Genomic DNA, 20,646 nt, shown 5'->3' with positions numbered 1-20,646 from the left:
TTTTCAGAACTTTGACTTTTACTCTAAGACGGGAAGTCACTGGAAGGCTCTGAGCAGAGGATTCACACGAGTTGAAATTTAAAAAGGAATGCTCTGAATGCTGTACTGGGAACAGACTGTGAGAAGACAAGTCTGGCAGCAAGGAGACCAACTAGGTTTTTGCAACAATCCATGTGAGATATAACCATGTCTTGGACCAGCTGATAGTGGTGAAGGTGATGAGAAGTGGTGGATTCTGAAAATATTTTAAAAATAGAGCCACATGGGGAATTCACTGGCTGTCCAGTGGTTAAGACACAGGGCTTTCACTGCTGTGGACTCGGGTTCGATCCCTGGTCAGGGAACTAGGATCCTGCAAGCCGCGTGATGCAGCCAAAAAAAAAATTCAAGCCCATGATCTGCCAAAGGGTTGGACTAGACATAGGGTATAAGTGAAGAATGATAAAGAGGAATCAAGGGCGATGCCTGAGCAACTAGAAGGATGTAGTTGCCATTTACTAAGATGCAGAAGACAATAGGAGAAGCAGATTTGAAGGGAAGATTAGAAGTTCTTTTGGAAACATGTTAAGTTGGAAATGCCTACTAGACATCCAAGTGGACGGGTCAAGTAAACAGCCAGATATACAAGTCTAGAGACCTAAGCGTCATTGAGGTATCTGATGTGATGAGACAGGGTAAGATCGCCAAGGTGTGAGTATAAATAAAGAAGAGGCAAAGCTCAAAGACTGAGTCCTGGGGCCCTCCGACATTAAGAGGTTGGAGAAATGAGGGAATTCCCTGGCTGTCCAGCGGTTAGGACTCCATGCCCTCACTGCCAAGGGCCCAGGTTCAGTCGGGGAACTAAAATCCCACAAGCTGTGTGGTGAGGCCAAAAATGAAAAAAAAATAGGTTGGAGAAATGAAAAGACTGATGAGCAACCAGTAAAACAGGAGAAAACCATGAAAGTGGTTACCCAAGAGCCAAATGCGGCGGGTGTTTTAAGGAAAAAGAGATGATCAGTTATAGCAACCATCAGGGAAATTAACAAAGTACAGAACCTGAAAGAAAACACAAGACTCTAGACCCAGAAAACCATTAGGCCTAACTCACGTCTATGACCACGTCTATTGCCTAATTCTGAAAAAGATGAATTTTAACACAGTCATTCTCAGGGGGCTCAAATAAATGAGCTTTACTGTGATTAAACTTTTATTGCATGCATACATAAGCTATTACTATGGGCAGTATAGAATAAATGCAGCTCTGGAAAGTGATTTTCTTGGCTTTTTTACTCTATCCGAGCCTGAGAATATGAGATGTGATTATAAGCATTAAATGTGATTTTCATATAGCTGATGAGATTAGCTTCCTGTATCATACTTTGTATGTTTACTACCTTTCTACCCAAATGACTTTCAACATGAGTAGCCATCCTGAGTCAGACCTCACAGCCCATCAACCTAAAATTCTGTTCCCAGATATCAGAAGTGACAGACACAAAGAAACATGGGCGGTTGCTCTTGGTTAGTATTCCCTGGCCTCTCTTAGTAGCTCTATTTACCCCGTTATTCATAAATATGTCCTGATCCTTTTAATCCTTCTTTTATTTCCTGTCTGCAACACCTTATGAAATAAATCTTCAAAAATTTTTAACGTAGCCACTAATTTAAAAAGAATATCTTTTTACTAAGATAAATCAGAGTTGGAAAGTACCAGTGTTCTTCATCTTTTGGGGTCTGTTTATCTAATGAAATGTACGGACGCCTTTGCCCAAAAACATACACATCAATAAAAACTGGGAACAGATACAGATAGTTTATAAACATGTAAAACAATGCTAAATATCACTCATAATAAACAAATAAAAATTAAAAATATTAAAAAAATAAAATAAAATAAAAATTGGGTTTGATGCATCCGTATCTATATTAAAAACTCCTAATTCAGCCTCTCCTATTGCAGATGAGGAAATTTAAACCTATGAGAGATCAAGTTAACCTACCCATGGTCAAAAGCTTGGCACAGTACATTCTCTAACTATTCTTTCCCTTTGGCCATCAGCTGTGACAGATGGAACAACCTTGGCTAAAGTAAAATAGGCCAGTAGGCTTAAAAACAATGAAGTCTGATTCATCTCGATGAACTTAGGGTTGACTTCCAAAATGGAACCAGCAGAGATGAGACAAAAAACCAAATTTCCAAATTCCTTGTTCTGTGTTCAGAAAACCATACCACACTTACCTCCTTTAATATACTTCACATAAGTTTCAAAGGATCACTTTTCCCATCCTAATATTTCAGGTTTTATAATATTTTGCCCATATGGGTCATGATTTGATACACTGTATGATATATTCCCCCTCTATCTCTTTTAATTGAAGAGTACTATTCTTATCCTACAGTTTCAAAGAATCTTAAAGTTGGAACATTAAAGGTCACCTGTCCAGTCTCTTACCCAATACAGAATTGCCCTTTACAATTCATTAAGCACTCACTTACTAGGGACCAGACACTCACTTACTAGGGACCAGACATTAAGCACTCACTTACTAGGGACCAGACACTATGTTGGCTGCCTAATTATGAAATCTCAAAGAGCTGGGTCATCTAGGCTCTTCCTACAAACGTGTAGGGATTAACTACTCACTAATTCTTGAGGTTGCTTATTCAAATGTTAGAGAGCTCTAATTGCTAGCAGATTCTTCCTTATACCCAGCTGATACCTGCCTAATAGACTCCACTGGTACTAGAATTGTCCTCTGAAGAAACACAAATCTTAATCTAATCTCTTTGTCATATGGCAGCAACTAAAGAAGAGAGTTAAGATACCCTCAATAAGTCAATTCTCTTCCAGATCTGTCAGTTCTTCCTCACATTACATGTTATTCAGATGCTTACTATAGGTTAAATGGAATAAAATTGCCTATTTGATTTTTCTTTTTTTAATTTTTGGCTGCGTTGGGTCTCCATTGCTGCGTGCAGGCTTTCTTTAGTTGTGGCGAGCGGGGGCTACTCTTGTTGCAGAGCATGGGCTTCTCACTGCAGTGGTTTCTCTCGTTGTGGAGCACAGGCTCTAGGTGCACGGGCTTCAGTAGTTGCAGCATACGGGCTCAGTAGTTGTGGCACGCGGGCCCTAGAGTGCGCAGGCTTCAGTAGTTGTGGCACATGGGCTCAGTAGTTGTGGCTCGTGGGCTCTAGAGCACAGGCTCAGTAGTTGTGGCGCACGGGCTTAATTGCTCCACAGCATGTGGGATCTTCCCGGAGCAGGGATGGAACCTGTGTCCCCTGCATTGGTAAGTGGATTCTTAACCACTGCACCACTAGGGAAGTCCCTGCCTATTTGATTTTTCAAACTTTATGTCTAAGGTTATATCACACATGTATCCTAAAAATAAAAATTCTGGTGAGATCTTCTACATTTTGAATTAATTTTTAAATTAATGGAACTAATTAGAAAGAGATTCTATAATTACCTTTTGGGATCAAGTCTAGCAATAACCAATCTTACAATACCCCAATTTGTTTCACTTTCCCCATGATATGTAATGGTAATATCGACATGGCTGAAGAGGTAGAAAGTATTACTTCTGTTGAATTCGGACTGCAGAAAGATAAAGAAATTTGAAAGAAGTTTGAACTTTTCCTACAAACTAAAAAATATAAAATCTAATCACGGAATGAAAATGGGATATGTTACTTCTAAAAAATCAAGCTATAAATTAAGCATACTGAAGTGTAAATGTGTTTTTATAAGATAAAAACTGCAGCCCTGAGCATCTGGCCTAAAATTAAGATGTTAGTTAATTCTACAGTTTTAAATAGTTGTTACAAAGGAATAATAGTGCAAATGTAAAATTCACAAATGCATGCATCGCTGGATTTTTAACCACACAAAACTATGAAGTAATACAAATAAACTAATAAAGTGTTATCAGTACTTAAAGTTTAAGCCTATCAAGAGTTTGGGCTTGGGCTTCCCTGGTGGCGCAGTGGTTGAGGGTCTGCCTGCCGATGCAGGGGACACGGGTTCGTGCCCTGGTCCGGGAGGATCCCACATGCCGCGGAGCGGCTGGGCCCGTGAGCCATGACCGCTGGGCCTGCGCGTCCGGAGCCTGTGCTCCGCAACGGGAGAGGCCACAACAGTGAGAGGCCCGCGTACCGCAAAATGAGTTTGGGCTTTATTTATGGTAAAAGTAATGAAGCAAGAAAAAAGAGAAGGAAGATGTGTTTCAGAATGTTAACTGTGGAGCCTCTGAGTAGTGAGATTATAGGCAATAATTTTTCCTCTACTTCTTTAGATTTTTCTGTACTTAACGAAATTTTGTATAATGAGGATATATCTACATTTATAATCAGAAGCATCAAACAGATAAAAACGGAGTGAAACTCTCTCTACCAGCCAAGTATTCATTAGTTCACTCCCTAGTAGCCACAACTATATCTGAAGATAATTACCTTAGTCAATTCTTCTTAAACTTGAAAGTTTATACAAATTGCCCAGGGATCTTGTTAAAATGCAGATTCTGACTTGCTGGGCCTAGGGTGAAGCCTGAGATTCTGTATGTCTAACGAGCTGATGCTCCTGGTCCTGGAACACACTTTGAGAACCAGTGGTTAAGGGAGAGTGAGGGACTATTTTTCCATAAGGATTTGGGGGGCAGTTTTTGTATAAGAGTTGTGATGGGTTGGACTGTGTCCCCCCCCCCAAAAGACAGGCTTAAGTCCTAACCCACTGTACCTGTGAATGTGACCTTATTTGGAAATAGGGTCTCTGTAAGACAAAAATCAATTTAAGATGAATGAGGCCATTCGGGTGGGCTCTAATCCAATATAACCAGAGTCTTCATAAAAAGAGGAAAAGGCCATGTAGAGAGAGAAACACACAGGCAGAAGGCCATGTAAAGACAGAGGAGGAGAATGGAGGGATGCAGCCACAAGCCAAGGACTGCTGGCCATCACTAGAATCTAGGAGAGAGGCATGGAACAGATTCTCCCTCAGAGCCCTCAGAAGGAACAAGCACTTCTGCTGCCACCTTCATCTCGGACTTCTAGTCTCCAAAACTCTGAGACAATAAATTTTTGTTGTTTTAAGACACCTATTTTGTGGTACTTTGTTACAGCAGCCCTAGCAAACTAAGATAAGGGTTAACAATATGAACTTTGCAATCAGACAGCCATTTACTATATGATCACAGACAAGTCATTTAACCTCTTTGAGTCTCAGTTTCCCCTTTTTAAAATTGGGGACAATAATAGGATTGTCCATAAGATTTTTGAGAGGATTAAACAGAATAATGTATGTAAAGTACTTGGTGCAGTGCTTGGCATAGAAAGCCTAAATACTAGCTATTATGTCACCCAGGCCTTTAATCTTCAGAGAATGAGTACAAATGAGCCTTGTCAATTACCATGTTGAGTAATCTACAACATGCAGGACTCCTAGATTACGAGGAATCTCAGAATTGAGAGTGATAGACCTGAAGGAAATTTAGAGATCATTTAGTACAGTGATGATAAAGAAGACGGTACGAGTGATCCTGAGGCGGTGTATCAGAATCAGCTTGGGATGGAAAGTAAGTACTGCTCACCACAATACTGTCCATAATTGCAAAAACATAGAAACAACCAAAAATGTCTATCAGTACAGTTAAATGAAAGATGGTATATAAACATACAGAGAAATAAAATGCAGATAGTAGAGCATGTACTGGTACAGAGGTATGTGCGTGATACATACTAATAGAAGCAGCACAGCATAGGGGTTAAAGACTCCACAGTCAAACTGGCTAGGTTCAAAGCTCAGGAATGACATGTGCTGGCCTGTGTGACCTTGGCCGAGTTGCTTAACCTCTCAGTGTCTTGGTTTCCGAACCTATACTGTAGAAATCATAACAGAGTGCTGTGAGGGTTAAATCTGCCCATGGAAAGCATTTCAACCACCGTCACGCATACTCAATCTGACAGATAAAGTGGTAACAAGGCCCTTCAGGATCTGAATCCCGCTTGTCTCTCCAGACTCATCTGCTGCCATAGCCTCTACTTATAATCTGAAAAGTTACTAAAGAGAATTCTTTATTCTGTGCTCTCATAGCACTCAGCTCACATCTCTGCCACTTACCACATCAAATTGTACTCAGTGTATTTACATGTTTGCATCCCCTAGTAAATTGTGTTCCCCAGTAGATCACAAGCCTATGAACTTTGTCTGGATCATTCATTCATTCAACAAATATTTTTGAACATCCACTATGTGTCAGGCACTTCTCAAAAATATCCTCAGAGCTAATATCCAGTAGATGCTCAAAAACTATGAGGCAGTTTGGTATGGTACAAAGAGATCAAAATTTGGATCAAGAAACATTGGGATAGAATTCAGATTTTGCCACATACTATCTTTTGTACATGAGTCTTTCTGGGCCTTAGTTTTCTTAGCTGTAAAATGGGGCTATCATCACTTAATCCATAAAATTGTTGAGGATTAAGTGAGAAATTATACAGAAAGACCTAGCACAGCACCTGGCACAGAGTAAGGAAGTCATTAAATGTTAGTTTCCTTCCTACTAGATATTAAAATTATGCTTTAAAACTTTAACTAGATTTCCAATTCCAATCTTATTTGGGCCAAATCTCCTGCTAAAAACTACAAATGATAAATATAACAAATATCTCCTTAAAAGAAACATGAGCATGGAATGTACAACACCAATAGTTAACCCTAATGTAAAGTATGGACTTTGGATGATTACGATGTGATGGACCAATGTAGGTTCATCAGTTTTAACAAATGTCCAATTTTGGTGGAGGATGCTGAGAATGGGGGAGACTGTGCATGGGTGGGGCAAGGGGTAGATGGGAAATCTCTGTACCTTCCTCTCAATTTTGCTGTGAACCTAAACCTGCTCTAAAAAGGTAAAGTCTTTAAAATTTAAAAAAGAAAAAAAGCAACATGAGGTGACAAGAAAGTAAGGAACTACCATGCCAAATTCTAAGGGAAAGTAGGAAGCCAGAGAGGTCAGCTGGGTAAGGGAGCACTGATGCTACTATTGCCCTGAGGTCACCTGCTGAGCTGGGCAAACTTGAACTTGGGTTTGGGTAGCTTCATGGGATGAGGAGGCGGGAACTCAGGGAAGGCCCTCCCAGGCGAAAAGGCTAATATGAGACCCTCTGCACATTAAGCTGAGACCACCCACCCCCTCCAAAAGTAACATCCTCAGGGTAAAGGTGAGCCAGAAGTGAACCTGCTCCTATAGTCCCAATGGACTATTGGGAAGATGGCCTTGAAGCTAAACAGAACAAGGCAGAGGTGGGGGGAGAGAAATAAAACTGTCCTTAAAAAGTTGTGACCACAGACCAGCCCTGATATAGATTTGCAGGCTGGATTCACATCATCATGGTGGCCCCAGAAAGTTCAAGTTATGAATTTGCTTTAAGGTGGTCCCAGACTGGTATTTCCCAAAGACTCCTTGTGGAAGTAAAGGAAAATCCTCTCTGGAGGAAAGTACTTCGACCCTAGGACTCAAAGAAACTCCACAAACAATCTTCAAGAACAATAAATATGTAGTCCAAAAAATGGAAAAAAGGAGCAAGAATCAGCAGAGACCAACTTGTAAAGAGTTCAGCTCCAGAAATGATCGCAAGCAGATTTAAAATTAACCAAATTTAATATATTTTAAAGACATCACATACAAGTGTGAAAGCATGTGCATGAAACAGAAAAGTACAAAATAATGACCTAGCAGATCTGAAGAACAAAACTTGTAGAAATGAGAAGATGATTACTGAAATTCTCTTCTCTTAAGAAAAGGAACAAGTGAAAAGAGAATTTATAGACTAGAAGATAGACCAGAAGAACACAGCACAGGAAAAAAGTGGAAAATACAGAAGGGAAGTTAACAGACATGGAGGAGGGGCTTTCCTGGTGGCACAGTGGTTAGGAATCTGCCTGCCAATGCAGGGGACATGGGTTCGAGCCTCGGTCCAGGAAGACCCCACATGCCACGTAGCAACTAAGCCCGTGTGCCACAATTACTGAGGCTGCGCTCTAGAGCCCACAAGCCACAACTACTGAAGCCTGCAGGCCTAGAGCCTGTGCTCCGCAACAAGAGAAGCCACTGCAGTGAGAAGCCCACACACCGCAAGGAAGAGCAGCCCCCTCTCAACGCAACTAGAGAAAGCCCACGCACAGCAACGAAGACCCAACACAGCCAAAAATAATAAATAAAATAAATTTATTTTTAAAAAAAGCAAAAGAGAGACATGGAGGAGAAAATAACATTTAACATAGCTTTAATTGGAGTCTGAAAAGGAAAGAAAATATCTCACCATGGCTGAGAATTACAGAACTGATAAAAGGCACCAATCCAGGAAACTTAAGGAATTACAAACAGGATTAAAAACAAAGCAAAACAGGGACTTCCCTGGTGGCGCAGTGGTTAAGAATCCACCTGCCAATGCAGGGGACGCAGGTTTGAGCCCTGGTCCAGGAAGATCCCACATGCCACAGAGCAACTAAGCCCGTGTGCCACAACTACTGAGACTGCGCTCTAGATACCACAAGCCACAACTACTGAGCCCACGTGCCACAACTACTGAAGCCCATGCACCTAGAGTCCGTGCTCCACAACAAGAGAAGCCACTACAATGAGAAGCCCGCGCACCGCAACGAAGAGTAGCCCCCGCTCACCACAACTAGAGAAAAGCCCGCACGCAGCAATGAAGACCCAATGCAGCCAAAAAATAATTAAATAATTAATTTTTTTTTTTAAAAAGCAAAACAAAAATCCATGACCAGACACAGAATCATGAAACTGCATAACACCCTCTAAAGAAAGAAGTGACTGGGAGTTCCCTGGTGGCCTACTGGTTAGGATTCTGGGCTTTCACTGCCTCGGCCAGAGTTCAACCCCTGGTCGGGGAACTGAGATCCCACAAGCTGTGTGGCACAGCCAAAAAAAAAAAAAAAAACTGTGACTAATAAGTAGGTATAAATGAAAGGACTATAACAGAAATACAAACCCTAAATATTAGAAGAATTACAACAATAAAAATGAAGACCACATAAAGACTGTTCAAATAAATATTATATTTCATGGAATCTAAAATGCCATCACTTATAAAACATCGTTACAGACTTCCCTGGTGGCACAGTGGTTAGGAATCTGCCTGCCAGTGCAGGGGACACGGGTTCCAGCCCTGGTCCGGGAAGATCCCACATGCCACAGAGCAACTAAGCCCGTGTGCCACAACTACTGAGCCTGCGCTCTAGAGCCCGCGAGCCACAACTACTGAGCCCACATGCCACAACTACCAAAGCCCGCACGCCTAGAGCCCGTGCTCCGCAACAAGAGAAGCCACTGCAATGAGAAGCCCATGCACTGCAATGAAGAGTAGCCCCCGCTCACCACAACTAGAGAAAGCCTGCACACAGCAAGGAAGACCCAATGTAGCCAAAAATAAATTAATTAAGTAAATAATTTTTAAAAATTTTTTTAAAAAATCATTATTTTATGTACTGCTAAAAAGAAACACTGTCAATTAACCTTTAACATGCCATCAACTGGAAGACACATCTTGATTTCATAAATGTTAAAATATGGGGAAACATGAGTCTTAGAATCAATAAAATGTGAAATATCAAAATAGTAAAGAAAATGTAATAAAACAGAACTGAAAGCAAATGTCATATCAATACATGTAAATGGGCTTAACTCACCTATTAAGAGGAAAAGATTTTTCAGAAGATACCACAAAGCAAAACTCAACATGTTGTATAAAAGAGACACATCTAAAAGAGATTCTGAAAAGTTAAAAATGAAAGGATAGGCAAAGTTACACGAAGCAAACGTATGCAAAAAGAAAGCAAGAGAGCTGGACTTCCTCCTCCAGACATGATTGAATAACACGAGACTAGATTTACTCTTTCACCTTAAACAACTTTTTCAAATGGGTAAAATATACGAAACAACAGTTTTCAGACCTTGGACAACAAAGAACATTAAAAGAGTGATCACCCAGAGAAGGGGAAGCCTCACGCTTCCTTCCCAGAGAGGATTTCCAGGTTGTGGTGCAGGGAAAGGGTACTCAAGCAGAGCCCTGCAATCTCTCCCAGTTGAGAAGACAAAGTTCAAAGTCCAGAGAGGCCAAGGGGGCTAGATTTTGTGGGGCAGATTACCAGAGAGAGGAGAGCCGCACAGAGATTTCTGGAGACAGGCAAGGGGTCTCTTTCATCAGAGTATTGTAGTACAGGCATGTAAGGCGTGCCAGTTATTGATTTATTGCCTCTCATCCCCAAATTCATGCTCTTTGACCTCTGTGAAAATTATCTGGGCCCTTTCAATATTTTAAATAATTCTCCTTCGCAACCTGCCACTGAATGAAGCTTTATCAGTAGAGGGCGCTGGATAGACACTGCAAGAGAAAAGGGTTTTGTTTCCTGGTCGATGAATGCTCACTCCGCAGCTCCTGTTTCTTCAGCCTCAGCAACCTCTAAGGAATTAATGGATCCACTTATCATAGTAAAAGAGAGAAACAAAAGACATCACGTGGAGGGGGGTGAATAGGCAGAGTACAGAAGATTTTTAGGGCAGTGAAACTACTCTGTATGATATTATAACAATGAATACGTCATTATACATTTGTCCAAACCCATAAAACGTACAATACTAAGAGTGAACTCTAATGTAAACTATGGACTTTGGGTGATAATGGTGTATCAATGAAGATTCATCAATTGTAACAAATGTGCCACATTCTGGTGATATCACGTGCCTCCTGATGAAAGAACACATCACTACTTTATCTTGCCAAAGAGATCAAACCTGAATCTAATCAAGCCGCTGGATCCATCTACCAATTTGAAGGAATCAGGGACAGAGGAAAATGCACCATTGTTTGGATGAATAATAAAGGAATGGACAAATGGATAGAAAGGTGACAAATCAAACACAGAAAATGCTAATTATAGAATCTAGGTGCTGGGTTTATAAGTGTCCACTATATAATTCATTCAACTGTTTGTGCATTTGAAAATGCTCACAAAAAACACTGAAAAAAGATACATAAGATGATCAAGTCTAAACTATAGCATCTAGGGATGTAGACTTGGGTGACAAAACCATAAAAGAAACTCAAGGAAGTGATTAGGGTAAAACTTAGGATAGTGGTTATTTTAGGGGAAGGAAGTGTGTTGTAACTGGGTAGGGACACATGGATACCTTCTGGGGTGGCTGGCCAAATTCTATTTCTTTTTTTTTTTGGCGGTACGTGGGCCTCTCACTGCTATGGCCTCTTCCGTTGCGGAGCACAGGCTCCGGACGCGCAAGCTCAGTGGCCATGGCTCACAGGCCCAGCCGCTCCACAGCATGTGGGATCTTCCCGGACTGGGGCACGAACCCGTGTCCCCTGCAATGGCAGGCGGACTCTCAACCACTGCGCCACCAGGGAAGCCCCAAATTCTATTTCTTGATCTGGCTGGGGTTTACAAAGGTGTTCCCCTTATAACAATTCATTACACTTTATATTTGTTCTGTATGGTTTTCTGTATCTGTATTTTACAACAAAAAGTTTTTTTTTAAAGTCCATATCCTTTGACCCAGCAATTACACTTATATGAATTTATCCTAAGGTCATAATTAGAAAAGAGTACACAGAGGTTCGCACAATAATAACTATCATTTACTGAGTGCCTACTATGTGTCAGACACTGCTCCAAGAACTTTACAAGTCTTATCCTATTTATCCTCACAACAATCCTATGTGATATATACTATCCTTATTCCCATTTTACAGATGAGACTCAGAGAGGTAAAAGAATGTTCACTGCAGCATCATTAATAACAAAAATTGAAAACAGCTAATCATGATGGAATGGATAAAAAATTACGATCCATCCATACAATGGAATATTATGAAACTATTAAAAAGTATAATCATTTTCTCGTTCTTGTATTGCCTCTCTCCGTATATATGTGTGTGTATATATACATAATATACAAAATGAACATGGAAGGAAGTCCATTATAAACTTCTAAGTAAAGACAAAGAAGCAGATTACAAAAATATATATATTACAAACTCACTTAGATTAAGAAATTACATATACATAAAAAGAATCTATTAAAATTGAGGAGGATTATATGAAGACTGCACTTCATACTCTTTATACCTCTGTGTTGTATGAGGGTTTTACAAACATGTATTACTTTTTTTCCCCTTTTTTTTGGCCACAATGCACGGCATGCAGGGATCCTAGTTCCCCAACCAGGGATGGAAACTGGGCCCCCTGCAGTGGAAGCTCAGAGCCCCAACCAGTGGACAACCAGGGAAGTCCCCAAACAGGTATTACTTTCGTAATCATCGTGGTGGTGTCCGTACAATGCTAGTGTACTTAATGAATTTAAAACTTTTTATTGATAAGACAACCATATTTGCCATTTTGATTCTAAATACCTAATTCAGCAGTTCTCAAACTTTTTTAGTCTCAGGACTCCTACTCTTAAAAATTATGAAAAACCCTAAAGAGTTTTTGTTTATGAGGGTTATATCTACCCATAGTGATCAAATTAGAAATTAAAATGCGAAAATTTTAAAACACAAGTGTACAGAAGCACACATTCCATTAGCCTTTAGAGTGATGACATCATCACACTTCACATAGCTTCTGGAAAATTCCACTGTACACTCATGAATGAGTGAGAGTAAAGAAGGCAAAAAACATCTTAATATTATTATGGAAATAGTTTTCACCTGGCAGACTCCCTGAAAAGTTCTCAGAGAGTCCCAGACCTCACTTTGAGAATAGCTGATATAATTAGTCCTGCAAAAAAGATGAATTACACTATAACACTATAAACAACTTTTCTGAAACTTCCCTACAGCTTTAAGTTTGCAATGGAAGGAAGTCTGCCTGTAAAGGGGGGAAGGAGAAGGACATCAACATCTATCCAAAATAAATATCCTTAGGGACTTCCCTGGTGGTCCAGTGGTTAGGACTCCATGCTTCCACCGCAGTGGGCATGGGTCCAGTCCCTGGTTGGGGAACTGACATCCCACATGTGGTGCAGTGTGGCCAAAAAAAAAAAATCCTTAAAATAAAAATGAATGAGAAAATTCTCAAGAAAGTGTTCCTCTATATATAAAAGGGATGACAAAAGACAACTGCTGGTTTCACTTAACCTTGGTAATCTTAGGGTGGCAACCCACAAATGTTGATAAAAGTTACTGCTACTCTGGCCAACTGGGGCTCTTTCATCCTATTGGTCCATTTATTCTTCCCAGATCTTCAAAGATGTGGTCTTTAAATGGTTCCAAAGAACCATTCCAGGGAATTCCTTGGCAGTCCAGTGGTTAGGACTCTGTTCTTTCACTGCCGAGGGCCCGGGTTCAATCCCTGGTCAGGGAACTAAGATCCCGCAAGCAGGGAAGTGCAGCCAAAAAAAAACATTTCCATATAGACTTCCATATAGAGTATCAAACACAGACTATATTAATGCAAATTTCTCCTACTCATTAACTCCTGCCTTCTGCCACTTTTCCCTTACTTTAAAAGAATTATCAATTAAGCAGTTGTTTGCTGCTTTTCCTCCCACATTCCCTATGTGAATGTTTCCCATTGTGAGAAATACGTATCACTGGGGATATAAGAAATAATTTTAGGTAGTAGGTGAAATAACAATCTGTACTCTACTTTTTAATCTAGTTACTTGAAAATAGATGAATAAAATATATAAGTAGTACACTAAGCCTGTCATTTCTGTAATTTCCTGCTAAATAAATTTAAGTTAAATTATGAATAAATAGGGAGTTCCCTGGTGGCCTAGTGGTTACGATTCTGGGCTTTCCCTGCCAGGGCCCAGTTTCAATCCCTGGTCAGGGAACTGAGATCCCACAAGCCGTGCGGCGCAGCCAAAAAAAAAAACGACGGATAAATAATAATACAGGTGCCTCAGATGTGGCAAAAATCAACAAGGTGGTGCATGAATGACTGAAATTCAAGAAGCACTGCCCTTTTCTCTGGAAAGAAACAATTAAGGGCACCACCAATTAGACACCAAAACAGAGACCTGGCAGGCATCCTCTGCTCCTCTCTCTCCCTTCCCCTTCATCCCCACTGCTGATCCACATCGAGTCTCCCCCTTCATCCCCATTGCTGAACCACGTCAAGTCTCCACATGTAACACAGATTATAAGCAATGCTGCCCTGGTTGAGCCCTTCCATGCCGATTCAGCCTCCATGGCAGCCCCAAGACACTTCTATTACCCTAGGGCCCAGTAGAAAACAGTTTGAAAACCACAAGACAGATTTCAAAAACAGTGTGATTGAGACTTCCAAGATAAAAAGATCTGAGTTACCATCGCAACAAAAAGAATAAAATACCTAGGAACAAACCTACCTAAGGAGACAAAAGACCTGTATGCAGAAAACTATGAGATACTAATGAAAGAAATCAAAGACAACACAAACAGATGGGGAGATATACCTTTCCTGGACTGGAAGAATCAATATTGTGAAAATGACTATAATACCCAAAGCAATCTACAGATTCAATGCAATCCCTATCAAACTACCAATGGCAATTTTCAGAGAATTAGAACAAAAACTATAAGATACTAATGAAAGAAATCAAAGAGAACACAAACAGATGGGGAGATATACCATTCTTGGATTGGAAGAATCAATATTGTGAAAATGACTATACTACCCAAAGCAATCTACAGATTCAATGCAATCCCTATCAAACTACCAATGGCAATTTTCACAGAATTAGAACAAAAAATTTTATAATTTGTATGGAAACACAAAAGACCCCAAACAGCCAAAGTAATCTTGAGAAAGAAAAATGGAGCTGGAAGAATCAGGCTCCTGGACTTCAGACTATACTACAAAGCTACAGTAATCAAGACAGTATGGTACTGGCACAAAAACAGAAATATAGATCAATGGAACAGGATAGAAAGCCCAGAGATAAACCCACACACCTATGGTCACCTAATCTATGACAAAGAAGGCAAGAATATACAATGGAGAAAAGATAGTCTCTTCAATAAGTAGCACTGGGAAAACTGGACAGGTACATGTAAACGAATAACATTAGAACACTCCCTAACACCATACACGAAAACAAACTCAAAATGGATTAAAAGCCTAAATGTAGGGACTCCCCTGGTGGTCCAGTGGTAAAGAATCTGCCTCACAATGCAGGGGACATGGGTTCGATCCCTGGTCGGGGAACTAAGATCCCACATGCCGCAGGGAAACTAAGCCCTCGGGCCACAACTACTGAGTTCATGCACCTCAACTAGAGAGCCCGCGTGCCACAAACTACAGAGCCCATGTGCCCTGGAGCCCGTGCACCACAGCTAGAGAAGAGAAAACCCACATGCCACAACTAGAAAGAAGCCTGCACACCACAATGAAAGATCCCACATGCCCACAATGAAGAGCCCGCATGCCACAACTAACACACGGCACAGCCAAAAAATAAAATTAATTAATTAATTAAATGTTAAAAAAAAAAAGACCTAAATGTAAGACCGGACACTATAAAACTCTTAGAGGAAAACATAGGAAGAACACTCTGACATAAATCACAGCAAGATCTTTTCTGACCCACCTCCTATAGTAATGAGAATAAAAACAAAAATAAACAAATGGGACCTTAAAAGCTTTTGCATAGCAAAGGAAACCATAAACAACACGAAAAGACAACCCTCAGAATGGGAGAAAATATTTGCAAATGAAGCAACTGACAAAGGGTTAATCTCCAAAATATATAAACAGCTCATGCAGCTCAATATCAAAAAAACAAACAACTCAATCCACAAATGGGCAGAAGACCTAAATAGACATTTCTCCAAAGAAGACATACAGATGGCCAAGATGCACATTAAAAGATGCTCAGCATCACTAATTATCAGAGAGATGCAAATCAAAACTACAATGAGGTATCACCTCACACTGGTGAGAATGGCCACCATCAAAAAAATCTACAAACAATAAATGCTGGAGAGGGTGTGGAGAAAAGGGAACCCTCTTGCACTGTTGGTAGGAATGTAAATTGATACAGCCACTATACTATGGAAAACAGTATAGAGGTTCCTTAAAGAACTAAAAATAGAACTACCATATGACCCAGCAATCCCACTACTGGGTGTATTCAAAAAGACACGTGCACCCCAATGTTCACTGCAGCACTATTTACAATAGACAGGACATGGAAGCAACCTAAATGTCCACTGACAGATAAATGGATAAAGAAAATGTGGTACATACATACAATGGAATATTACTCGGCCATAAAAAAGAAATGAAATTGAGTTATTTCTAGCAAGGTGGATGGACCTAGAGAGTGTCATACAGAGTGAAGTAAGTCAGAAAGAGAAAAACAAATATCGTATATTAACGCATATATGTGGAATCGAGAAAAATGGTACAGATGAACCTATTTGTAAAGCAGAAATAAAGACACAGACATAGAGAACAAACAAACGTATGGATACCAAGGGGGAAAGGGGGCAGTGGAATGAATTGGGAGACGGGGATTGACATATATACACTATTGATACTGTGTATAAAATAGATATCTAATGAGAACCTACTGTATAGCATAAGGAACTCTACTCAGTGCTCTGTGGTAACCTAAATGGGAAGGAAATCCAAAAAAAGGGATACATGTATACATATAGCTGATTCACTTCGCTGTACAGCAGAAACTAACACAACATTGTAAAGCAACTATATCCCAATAAAAATAAATATATAAAATAAAAAAGGTCTGAGTTGGAGTCCTATGTCTGCCACTTACTAGCGGTATGCCCCTAGTCATGTCCCTTACCGTCTCTGAGATTGAATTTCATCATCTGTAAAACAGCAGTAGTAGATTCTAGCAACAGGGCTATTCTAAGGGTTGAATTAGTCACTGTATATAGAGTGATATAACATTGCTCCTGGCTCATAACAGGCATTCAATGCTATTTTCCTTACCATTGCATACAGGACCTCCTGCCATGATCTGGCTTCTGCCTATCCGCCCCCCGCTTTTTTTCTGGCCCTGTGGCTCAACATGCAGGATCGTAGTTCCCCAACCAGGAATTGAACCCGGGCCCCCTGCAGTGGAACCATGGAGTACTAATCACTGGAACGCCAGGGAATTCCCCCAACCCCCTTCTGCGCTTCCTCTCTACCTGCACCCCCCAAACCACAAATCTTATGTCACAAACACACTCGATTATTCACAGTCCCCCAATCACAGTATGCTGTTTCAGACTTCCAAACTTTGGACCACACTGATTTCCCTACTAGAAATGCTCACCCACCCATTCATCTGACAAATACTTTTTCATTCCCTCCATTATATCCTCACTGCCCCTTAGTCTCCTAGCACATAACATTTTATCACAGCGATTTGCTTACAAGTCTATCTCCCTACATAGGACTGTGAACTTCTAGAGGGCAGGGACCACTTGTCTTTGTATCCCCAACACGTAGCCCAAAACCGAGAAGATGGTAGGTGTCCCATTCATGTTTGTTAAGTGACTATAATAGAAAGCAAATTGTAAATGAAGCCACATTCTTATATTTCTGTAGTAAGTTCTCAATACTTACATGGATAATGCAAGCATCTTTCGATATGCCATGTTGGGCAATAAAACATCCTATTGGAAATCCTGGTGTGCAGTACTTCTTTCCATCTTCCATATCATGACACCATATCACTGGCATATTATCAATAATCCTAAATATAAATATTTTTTAAGGAAAAGATTTAAAAAGCATTTCAAATCAAGCAATACTAACATCATCTTACATACATTTAAGTTCAGATTTTTAATCAAACTCAAGTCACAAAAAATAGTATACAATTTCAGTAGATATTAAATAGTTATTAAAACTACTTCTGAAAGGAAGTGAAAAATTAAGTCATGTGATTTCAGATGCCAAACACAACACTGATGTTGATAATTCAGTTATATTCCTCTCTTCAAGAAATCGAGTTTTTGGGCTTCCCTGGCGGTGCAGTGGTTAACAACCCACCTGCCAATCCAGGGGACACAGGTTCAAGCCCTGGTCTGGGAAGATCCCACATGCTGCGGAGCAACTAAGCCCTTGAGCCACACCTACTAAGCCTGCGCTCTACAGCCCTTGAGCCACAACTACTTTAGCCCGCACGCCTAGAGGCTATGCTCCACAACAAGAGAAGCCACAGCAATGAAAACCCTGCACACTGCAACGAACAGTAGCCCCTCGTCGCAACTAGAGAAAGCCCGCGCACAGCAACAAAGACCCAACGCAGTCAAAAATAAATAAATAATTTTTTAAAAAAGAAATCCACCTTTTTCTTTTGTTTTTTTTTAAACACGTTTATTGGAGTATAATTGCTTTAAAATGGTGAGTTAGTTTCTGCTTTATAACAAAGTGAATCAGCTATACATATACATATATCCCCGTATCTCTTCCCTCTTGCGTCTCCCTCCCTCCCATCCTCCCTATCCCACCCCTCTTGGTGGTCACTAAGCACCGGCCTTATCTCCCTGTGCTATGCGGCTGCTTCCCACTAGCTATCGGTTATACATTTGGTAAGGTATATATGTCCATGCCACTCTCTCTTTGTCAAGCTTACCCTTCCCCCTCCCCATGACCTCAAGTCCATTCTCTAGTAGGTCTGCATCTTTATTCCCGTCCTGCCACTAGGTTTCTCATGATCATTTTTTTTTTTTAGATTCCATATATACGTGTTAACATATGGTATTTGTGTTTCTCTTTCTAACTTACTTCACTCTGTATGACAGACTCTGGGTCCATCCACCTCACTATAAATGACTCAGTTTCATTTCTTTTTATGGCTAAGTAATATTCCATTATATATATGGGCCACATCTTCTTTATCCATTCATCTGTCAATGGATACTTAGGTTACTTCCATGTCCTGGCTATTGTAAATAGAGCTGCAATGAACATTGTGGTCCCTGACTCTTTTCTTTTTTCTTTTTCTTTTTTTTTTTTTTTTTTTGTGGTATGCGGACCTCTCACTGTTGTGGTCTCTCCCGTTGCAGGGCACAGGCTCCGGACGCACAGTTTCAGCAGCCATGGCTCACGGGCTCAGCCACTCCACGGCATGTGGGATCTTCCCAGGGCACGAACCCACGTCCCCTGCATCAGCAGGCGGACTCTCAACCACTGCACCACCAGGGAAGCCCCATGACTCTTTTTGAATTATGGTTTTCTCAGGGTATATGTGCAGGAGTGAGACTGCTGGGTCGTACGGTAGTTCTATTTTTAGTTTTTTAAGGAACCTCCATACTGTTCTCCATAGTGGCTGTATAAATTTACATTCCCACCAACAGTGCAGGAGGGTTCCCTTTTCTCCACACCCTCTCCAGCATTTATTGTTTATAGATTTTTAGATGATGGACATTCTGACTGGTGTGAGGTGATACCTCATTGTACTTTTGATTTGCATTTCTCTAATGATTAATGATGTTGAGCATTCTTTCATGTATTTGTTGGCAGTCTGTATATCTTCTTTGGAGAAATGTCTGTTTAGGTCTTCTGCCCATTTTTGGATTGGGTTGTTTGGTTTTTTGATATTGAGCTGCATGAGCTGCTTGTAAATTTTGGAGATTAATCCTTTGTCAGTTGCTTCATTTGCAAATATTTTCTCCCATTTCAAGAGTTGTGTTTTCATCTTCTTTATGGTTTCCTTTGCTGTGCAAAAGCTTTTAAGTGTCATTAGGTCTCATTTGTTTATTTTTGTTTTTATTTCCGTTTCTCTAAGAAGTGGGTAAAAAAGGATCTTGCTGTGATTTATGTCATAGAGTGTTCTGCCTATGTTTTCCTCTAAGAGTTTGATAGTGTCTGGACTTACATTTAGGTCTTTAATCCATTTGGAGTTTATTTTTGTGCATGGTGTTAGAGAGTGTTCTAATTTCATTCTTTTACATGTAGCTGTCCAATTTTCCCAGCACCACTTATTGAAGAGGCTGTCTTTTCTCCATTGTACATTCTTGCCTCCTTTATCAAAGATAAGGTGACCATATGTGCATGTGTTTATCTCTGGGCTTTCTATCCTGTTCCATTGATCTATATTTCTGGTCCTGTGCCAGTACCATACTTCTTGATTACTGTAGCTTTGTAGTATAGTCTGAAGCCAGGGAGCCTGAATCCTCCAGCTCCATTTTTCTTTCTCAAGATTGCTTTGGCTATTCGGGGTCTTTTGTGTTTCCATACAAATTGTGCAATTTTTTGTTCTAGTTCTGTGAAAAATGCCAGTGGTAGTTTGATAAGGATTTCATTGAATCTGTAGACTGCTTTGGGTAATAGAGTCATTTTCACAATGTTGATTCTTCCAATCCAAGAAAGGTATATCTCTCCATCTATTTGTATCATCTGTGTCTGTGTGTCAGGCATTCACTTTTCGATGATTAAAGTGAATCATCCTCCCAGCTCCACTCAAAAACCAGCTACAGTGCTGGACACCCTATGCCAAACAACTAGCAAGACAGGAACACAACCCCACCCATTAGCAGAGAGGCTGCCTAAAATCATACTAAGTTCACAGACACCCCAAAACACACCACCGGACACGGTCCTGCCCACCAGAAAGACAATATCCAGCCTCATCCTCCAGAACACAGGCACTAGTCCCCTCCACCAGGAAGCCTACACTACC

The 20,646-nt window shown here is 40.5% G+C and overlaps 1 pseudogene across 1 annotated transcript in view; it reads right to left on the bottom strand.

Annotated features, from left to right (window-relative positions):
* The window catches only part of LOC309817634 (transmembrane 9 superfamily member 2-like), a 101,803-nt pseudogene that overhangs the window by 69,331 nt on the left and 11,826 nt on the right, over positions 1–20,646 (bottom strand). The window contains exons 6-7 of the transcript in view: positions 17,583–17,712; positions 3,454–3,581 (exon numbers count right to left, since the gene is read on the bottom strand). The product of the transcript in view is annotated as a transmembrane 9 superfamily member 2-like (transcript). The remainder of the gene's footprint in view (positions 1–3,453; positions 3,582–17,582; positions 17,713–20,646) is intronic.

This window comes from Grampus griseus (genome assembly GCF_964374135.1).
Source record: "Grampus griseus genome assembly, chromosome: X".
NCBI lineage: Eukaryota > Metazoa > Chordata > Mammalia > Artiodactyla > Delphinidae > Grampus > Grampus griseus.
Note: the sequence above shows the minus strand (reverse complement) of the source record. Positions and strands in the feature narration are given on the sequence as shown.